This window comes from Aquarana catesbeiana, linkage group LG08, assembly GCF_042186555.1.
Source record: "Aquarana catesbeiana isolate 2022-GZ linkage group LG08, ASM4218655v1, whole genome shotgun sequence".
Classification (NCBI taxonomy): Eukaryota; Metazoa; Chordata; class Amphibia; order Anura; family Ranidae; genus Aquarana; species Aquarana catesbeiana.
Genome location: NC_133331.1, coordinates 3923397 through 3932731, shown reverse-complemented (window position 1 = coordinate 3932731; position 9335 = coordinate 3923397).

The window sequence follows — 9335 nt, the reverse complement described above, 5'->3', positions numbered from 1 at the left end:
TCTGATAGAAGTTCTTATGCAAAAAAGAACTCTCTGTTTTGGTGATGATACCTTCTAGGAGGGCAGCAGAAATCAATAGATCAGCCTCTGCAGCATAATCAGCTGTGGGGTCCTTGGTGAATTTGACGTATGTTGTGGTGTCAGACAATAGTCTGTATGACTCCTTCAAATAGTTGGATTCATTTTGGAGTACTATACCGCCCCCTTTATCTGCTGATTTGATAATCAAATCTTCATTGTGGATTAATTGGTCAAGTGCCTTTATCTCTGAGGATGATAAGTTATTGGATTTAGGAGCAGAGTAGGGATGAGCCGAACACCCCCCTGTTCGGTTCGCACCAGAACATGCGAACAGGAAAAAAGTTCGTTCGAACATGCGAACACCGTTAAAGTCTATGGGACACGAACATGAATAATCAAAAGTGCTAATTTTAAAGGCTTACAGGTATATTAAAGTTATTGTCATAAAAAGTGTTTGGGGACCTGGGTCCTGCCCCAGGGGACATGGATCAATGCAAAAAAAAGTTTTAAAAACGGCCGTTTTTTCAGGAGCAGTGATTTTAATAATGCTTAAAGTCAAACAATAAAAGTGTAATATCCCTTTAAATTTCGTAGCTGGGGGGTGTCTATAGTATGCCTGTAAAGGGGCGCATGTTTCCTGTGTTTAGAACAGTCTGACAGCAAAATTACATTTTGAAGGAAAAAACTCATTTAAAACTACTCGCGGCTATTGCATTGCCGACAATACACATAGAAGTTCATTGATAAAAACGGCATGGGAATTCCCCAAAGAGGAACCCCGAACCAAGATTAAAAAAAAAAAATGACGTGGGAGTCCTCCTAAATTCCATACCAGGCCCTTCAGGTCTGGTATGGATATTAAGGGGAACCCCGGCCAAAATAAAAAAAAAAAAATGACGTGGGGTTCCCCCTAAATTCCATACCAGACCCTTCAGGTCTGGTATGGATTTTAAGGGGAACCCCGCGCCAAAAAAAAAAAAAAAAACGGCGTGGGGTCCCCCCAAAAATCCATACCAGACCCTTATCCGAGCACGCAACCTGGCAGGCCGCAGGAAAAGAGGGGGGGACGAGAGTGCGGCCCCCCCTCCCTCCTGAACCGTACCAGGCCACATGCCCTCAACATTGGGAGGGTGCTTTGGGGTAGCCCCCCAAAACACCTTGTCCCCATGTTGATGAGGACAAGGGCCTCATCCCTACAACCCTGGCCGGTGGTTGTGGGGGTCTGCGGGCGGGGGGCTTATCGGAATCTGGAAGCCCCCTTTAACAAGGTGACCCCCAGATCCCGCCCCCCCCCTGTGTGAAATGGTAAGGGGGTACATAAGTACCCCTACCATTTCACGAAGAAAGTGTCAAAAATGTTAAAAATGACAAGAGACAGTTTTTGACAATTCCTTTATTTAAATGCTTCTTCTTTCTTCCTTCATCTTCTGGTTCTTCTGGTTCTTCTGGCTCTTCTGGTTCTTCCTCCGGCGTTCTCGTCCAGCATCTCCTCCGCGGCGTCTTCTGTCTTCTTCTCCTCGGGCCGCTCCGCACCCATGGCATGGGGGGGGAGGCTCCCGCTCTTCTCTTCTTCTTTTCTTCTCTTCTTCTCTTCTTCATTTTCTTCTCCGGGCCGCTCCGCAATCCATGCTGACATGGAGGGAGGCTCCCGCTGTGTGACGGCGCTCCTCGTCTGACAGTTCTTAAATAACGGGGGGGGCGGGGCACGGTGACGCACGGTGACTTGACGGGACTTCCCTGTGGCATTCCCCGTGACGTCACAGGGAAGTCCCGTCAAGTCACCGTGCGTCAGAGGGGGGCGGGGTCACCGGGTGGCCCCGCCCCCCCGTTATTTAAGAACTGTCAGACGAGGAGCGCCGTCACACAGCGGGAGCCTCCCTCCATGCCAGCATGGATTGCGGAGCGGCCCGGAGAAGAAAAGAAGAAAAGAAGAAGAGAAGAAGAGAAGAAAAGAAGAAGAGAAGAGCGGGAGCCTCCCCCCCATGCCATGGGTGCGGAGCGGCCCGAGGAGAAGAAGATAGAAGACGCCGCGGAGGAGATGCTGGACGAGAACGCCGAAGGAAGAACCAGAAGAGCCAGAAGAACCAGAAGAACCAGAAGATGAAGGAAGATAGAAGAAAGAAGAAGCATTTAAATAAAGGAATTGTCAAAAACTGTCTCTTGTCATTTTTAACATTTTTGACACTTTTTTCGTGAAATGGTAGGGGTACTTATGTACCCCCTTACCATTTCACACAGGGGGGGGGGCGGGATCTGGGGGTCACCTTGTTAAAGGGGGCTTCCAGATTCCGATAAGCCCTCCGCCCGCAGACCCCCACAACCACCGGCCAGGGTTGTGGGGATGAGGCCCTTGTCCTCATCAACATGGGGACAAGGTGTTTTGGGGGGCTACCCCAAAGCACCCTCCCAATGTTGAGGGCATGTGGCCTGGTACGGTTCAGGAGGGAGGGGGGGGCCGCACTCTCGCCCCCCCCTCTTTTCCTGCGGCCTGCCAGGTTGCGTGCTTGGATAAGGGTCTGGTATGGATTTTTGGGGGGACCCCATGCCGTTTTTTTTTTGGCGCGGGGTTCCCCTTAAAATCCATACCAGACCTGAAGGGTCTGGTATGGAATTTAGGGGGAACCCCACGTCATTTTTTTTTTTTAATTTTGGCCGGGGTTCCCCTTAATATCCATACCAGACCTGAAGGGCCTGGTATGGAATTTAGGGGGACTCCCACGTCATTTTTTTTTTAAAATTTTGGTTCGGGGTTCCCCTTTGGGGAATTCCCATGCCGTTTTTATCAATGAACTTCTATGTGTATTGTCGGCAATGCAATAGCCGCGAGTAGTTTTAAATGAGTTTTTTCCTTCAAAATGTCATTTTGCTGTCAGACTGTTCTAAACACAGGAAACATGCGCCCCTTTACAGGCACACTATAGACACCCCCCAGGTACGAAATTTAAAGGGATATTACACTTTTATTGATTGACTTTAAGCATTATTAAAATCACTGCTCCTGAAAAAACGGCCGTTTTTAAAACTTTTTTTTGCATTGATCCATGTCCCCTGGGGCAGGACCCAGGTCCCCAAACACTTTTTATGACAATAACTTGCATATTAGCCTTTAAAATTAGCACTTTTGATTTCTCCCATAGACTTTTAAAGGGTGTTCCGCAGCATTCGAATTTGCCGCGAACACCCCAAATTGTTCGCTGTTCGGTGAACTTGCGAACAGCCAATGTTCGAGTCGAACATGAGTTCGACTCAAACTCGAAGCTCATCCCTAGAGCAGAGGTGGGTTCGCAGAGTTTCTTGAGATCTGCAAAAACAACTCTGTAAAAAGCTTCTATATATGGGCCTTTTGACTGGGTAGGAAAAAATATGGATTTAGGCTTGAGTGTGGTATGAACAATAGGAGGAGATGACATAAGGTGCTGAGAGAGTGATCGAAGCACCAAGTCATCACTATTGGATACATCAAGGTCGTCAATATCAAAAGACAGTTCTGAATATGATGTGGATGAGGTTATGGTGGAGGTAGGAAGAATAGAGTTACAATAGCTGATGGTGTTTTTTTTCTTTTTCAGATTGAATATGAAAATGCCTCTTCAAAGTGAGGTTTCGAATGTAGCCATTAAGATCCTTGAAAAGAGTAAAGGGATTGGGTTTATTTGTGGGTGCAAAATTTAATCCACGGCTCAAAAGGGACAGGTCTGCATGGGATAGGGTACAGGAGGACAAATTAAATATTTTTATAGTTTGGGGCATTTGGGTGTGTTCTTGTTGTTTCTTGGCTCGTCCTCCTCTGCAGCCTCTTCTGTGAGTTTTCTTTTTCGGGAGGCTGGAGCCAGAGGAGGACTGAGCACTAAAAAAGGAGAAGGTTTAGGGCAATCTACATTAGATGGTATAATAACGGGTGGAGTGGCCGACAATGGAGCACAAGAGGATGATTCTCTTAAGGATGGGGGTATCCCAGTTGGTAGAGCTGTCTGTTGATTGGGCTTCGATTGAACAGCTGTACCTACGTTGTTGCAATGAACAGTAATGGCATTGGAAGTATCTATAGCCGAAGCTGAAAGGGCTGAGATGGAGGAGGAGGATTGGGTAATGGTTGATGGATGAGAGAGCCTGTTGTAGAACTGATGGAGAGCATCAATAAGCTCTTCCTTTTTATTATATTTATTATTTCTGGTGTGGGGTCCAAGGGTAGTCGGGTTTTTTGGGGGTGGATAAGGAGACCTTAGCTGGCGGGCACTGGAATTGGAATTGGGATTATCTTGCTTACGGCAGATAGAGATGTTATTCTAATCCAAACGGATACTCATGAGGGGAAGAGGGGGGTGACTAGAGGATACTGGATAATGCCAATCGGGGTCAGGGGGATGAGAGTCATGAGAAGAAAGAGATTTGTGTGGGATATTCTTTTTGTTCCATAGGAAGACTCTATTGAGATTATAGTCATCTAGGTCACGCTTGAATTTGCTCATTTTTTTGTTAACAAGATTATCCTCATCTCTTTTAGTGTTTTCTTTCAGTATGTCTAACCATGATGAAGGGATATGGGCTGCAAGTTTGGAAATGTCTTCTATACTGGAAATAACTTGCTCACTTAGTTTATGGAATCTGTGTGTTCGGTGTGAAATAAGTGTTCCCATCCACTTGGTGGTACAAAACTCTGCGATACTAGCCCATTCTTTTGGGCCTTCTTCCCCTAAAAAAGGGGGACAATCTTTCATCACTCTTAAACCTCTGGGGGAAACTTTTAGATCAATATATTGCTGTAGGAAAAAACTGTCCCACCATTGGAAGTTGGTGGTGCAGATTAACCTCTCCAGCTGCTTAAATTTACCACAGAGGTTTTGACGTACTTTGCCTTGAAGTTTAGCTGTGTCCAAAAAGAGGACATCAGGCGTTAATTTCGAAAATAGTGAGTCAAGGGTTACATACTTATGACTTGCTATACTGGAAATTATATCCATGGTGGGTAAACAGTATGGACAGATCGCACGTTATCTGCGACCTGTGCGTGTACGTGATGTTAGACTATAGACCAGTATGCAGCACTATAGGTTTCAGAGAAGCAAACTGTACAAGGAAAAGGCGCAAAAAAACTGGAAAATCTTAAGCAACATCACAATAAGCAGCAAACGATTTTAGAAACTACAATTTTAAAAGATACATGTGCAATGTAAAAGGGAAAATCAACATGAATAGTCCATTAAAGGTCCATGTAACAAGTCTATGTAAAAAAGGGATAAATGTATAGTCCACAAGCAGGGCTGCCTTCCAGGGAACTGAAACCAAGCTCCAGAATCTATAGAAAAAACACAAGGAAGGGAGGTGCCTCTGGGTGTAGTATAAAAGGCCGTTTTTAATTTTAAAAGCAATATGCAAACAACTCACATTTTAGTAGTGTAAACAAAGCATATAGGAAGCCAGAGGAATGATCCATCATGGGGCAGTTCATCCAGTGAGTCACAGTGGTGCTGGCAGGTCTGCGTGTAGCTCCTGGTATACCGCTAATGCCGGCCGCGGTGAGGATGGAAATCCAGGTGAGGCTTGGAACGCAGATGGAGGGCAAGCGCACAGGCTGTGACGTCAAAGGGCCGCGACGCGTTTCTTGAGCGTACGGGCTACGATATTATGGTAGCCGCGCTCCTTCATCAAGCTATGGATAGATAGTGAAACTGGCTTATGTAGAAGGAAGGGAGGGGCGGGAGAGGAAGAGCAACCAGCTTGTCAGGGGGTTTCCAATTTCCATAAAAGAGTTCAACGGCTGGTAGTAGGAGGGTTTACCCTGGGCACTCCTACAGTATTTTTTTTGTTTGCTATTGTTCAAACCTCCTGTAGGTAATAGCATAACCCAAGGGTAAAAGACTTATTATGTCCCTCAATAGACAAGAAAGAAACAGTGTTTATACAGCAACTGCTAACTGCATAGATCAGCCTTTCTCTTTTTTTTTTTTTTTTAAACTCTAGATTTTTAGCAATTTTCGTATACAGACCGACATGGGAGGAACATTAGTCAGTGCATACCAAAAGATAAAGCTTGCGACATAAGTCACATCATTAGTGGGCACACAAGGCATATTCCATGGCAAGAAACACCAGTTATAACAGACACTTAAGAGTCTACCATCCTGACCGGACTTCACTTTTCTTACACAACAAAGTAACAAAACAGATACAAAGGAAAGGGAACAAAAGAAGAAGCAAAAAAAAAAAGAAGAGAGGGCGGGGAAGGATGGATAGGCGATGGGACTGTTTGAAATCCCTACTCCTCCTCTACTAGCATAGAGCCATATTCCCTAGAGTAAGTATAAAGGAACCAGTAGAATTACTTTTTGTTAAATCTCTACTTTTCACCTCGCAAGATTGCGGTAATACTCTCCATGGCGTAAATATCAGCTACTTCGGTGAGCCACAGCGAGATCGAAGGGGGGATTCCTGCTTCCACAGGCTCGAATACAGGCCTTTGCTGCATTTAGAAGGTGGACCAACATTGTATTTTTTTATTTACGTTTTGAGAGATCTGAGTAATGGAGAAGATATCTGGCCGGGTTAGAGACCAAGTCATAGTCAGTGAGCTGTTTGATAGTGCCTTGCACCTGGGACCAAAACTCCTCTAGTTTTCCGCAAGACCAGAAGATATGCAACATGGTACCCTTGGCCTCTCTGCAAAGCCAGCAGGTGTTCACCGCTCTAGGGTAGATTTGCTTCAAGAGAGATGGGACCTAATGCCATGTACACACGGGCGGACTTTTCGGCAACAAAAGTCCGACGGACTTTCGACTGACTTTCTAAGGAACGGACTTGCCTACACACAATCACACCAAAGTCCGACGGATTCGTACAACCGGACTAAAATAAGAAAGTTGATAGCCAATAGCTGTCCTCGCGTCGGTTTTTGTCCGTTGGACTAGCATACAGACGAGCAGATTTTTCGACCGGACTCGAGTCCGTCGGAAAGATTTGAAGCATGTTTCAAATCTAATGTCCGTCAGATTTTCGACAGAAAAAGTCCGCTGATGGGGCCCACACACGGTCGAATTGTCAGACGGATTCGTTCCATCGGACCAGTCCGGTCGAAAAGTCCGCCCGTGTGTACACGGCATAGAGTTTAGCTGGCCACTGAAGAGTAGTGAGCAAAATTGAGGACATGGTCCCGCTGCTCAGAGGAAAGCGTGAAGCGATCAGCCTTATTCAACCTTTTCAACACAGAGGAACCTTTGAAATAACTTTCCGGTCTCAGGGAACCTTCTGTTAAAAATGACTATATTTACAACTCATGATCCATTATTGTGATGGTCAGTGGGAAGAATGTTCCTTACACTTGTGGCTATTGGGAGGAATGAATCCCTTACAGATAGCTAAAAAGATCAATGGTGTCAGTGGGAACTTATCTGAGAGGCAAAAATTGGTAATTTCTCAAGGAATCCCTCGCAACCTTTGGAAGAACCCTAGTTGAGAAACCCTGAAATATACGGACCTATAGCCATATTAGGTGGGAATTACAACATATTAAACCCAGTTAATAAACAACTTAGATGCTGGAAATGGACCCCTGCACCTGTAGCGTAGATGGAGACTTACAACTCATGATCCATTAGTGTGATGGTCAGTGGTAAGAATGCTCCTTACACTTTGGGTCTTTGGATAGAATTACCCCCTTACAGATAGCTTTAAAGATCAATGGTGTCAGTGGGAACTTATCTGAGAAGCAGAAACTGCTCATTGCTCAAGGAACCCCTAACAACCTCGGGAGGAACCCTAGTTGAGAAACCTTACTCTAAAGGAACTCTAGGGTTCCATAGAGGCCTGGTTGAGGAACCCTGGCATATAAACAGGGGTCTGCTTGTCAGGCTTGGATTCATGTCAATTGGATGCTGAGCGAAAAAAAGGTATTTAGTGAACAGAACAACCAGATGCCTAAATCCAGGAGCTACAATGGAGTTTTGGACATGCATGTGGGACTATAGGATGAGTGCGAATGCTAAATTTTCCTTTAATTGCTTGATTTTTATTTATTTTTTCCAAAAAATATTTGATTATAAAAGTCCATTTGATGTTCGTGTTGCATTTGAGGATTGTTTCAGACATCTAGCCAATTAAAATAATCAGATCTAACTGTTTGCCGGAAAAATGGATGTGTGTATGGCCATCATTGAACGCTGATTACGTTTAGTTTTACGAATAGTCAAATAACTGTTTGTGTTGCACTGAGCAGAAAATGCCATAGCCAGCCTAAAGCTACACCTATTTACTGTGCACCAGTAGGACATGCTTACCTTTCCTTCATTCCTTGGATGATCCATTCAGCTTACCCGCCGCACACTATCAATGGAAAAGCAACAATGTCAACTTAGTCTGCTCTCCTGATTAGGACTGCATATGCCTCCTCCTCTCTTTATCTCCATTACATTGGGAGGACGGGTAGTGTAGCTCATAGAGGCTAACTGGGAAAGCTGAAAATATTGTTTGAGATTTCAGTGCATAATGAAACTACCAAGGCACTGGAATTCCTGCAAGTATTTTTTTTCTATATGTGCAGAAAATGTATTTATCCTGAAAAAAAAAATCCTTTAAGGTTGGCAATGTAGATATAAGTATATGTCCCACTAAGAACAAGTAATGTTTCGACATAGGTATGTAGGCAGGTGCAGTCTACGCTGTCCACGACAGGTGGCGCTCTCCCGCAGTGGCACTGTTGTTGGAGGAGGAACTCAGGAACAACAAGGTTCCACTATGGTTTCCTTGGGTCACTGGGGAAGCTATCCTATTGGATGTTGCCATCCCATCTGACTCTAGCAGCCATCCTGGGTCAAGCAGAGCCTATTTAAGGATCCAGGGTTTAACGCGCTTTATGCAAGTGGGTAGCGTAGGGAGAGGTACCTGCCTGTCAGGGACAGTACTAGTTGTCGGGAAAGGTTCCTGAGGAGGAGGGAAAGCATTCCTCTTACTGATTGGGCACGAGACGGCCAGGTCGCATTCTGCCCTCTTTTGCAGACACCGTCAGTTCGGCAGAGCATCACCTCATCCCCATTAGCCCATACAATCTCTTTATTGTACCCATCTAAATTATTTCCGTTGCACCACGCTGCACCCCACCTACAGGGGTACAAGAGTGATCATACCTTTCTTCTATTTTTTAGACACAGTAGAAGGTATTATCGGTACCTGCCTACACTGGGAATTTCCAATAGGTGAAAAAAATATCTGTGCTTCTCTTAGGAAAGGTCAACATAACTCCGTCTGATCAACTACAGGCAAAGTTTAATCAGGAGCCTGGTTTTCACGGTTACTCCTAAGCTTCGTTCACACGATCGGATTTT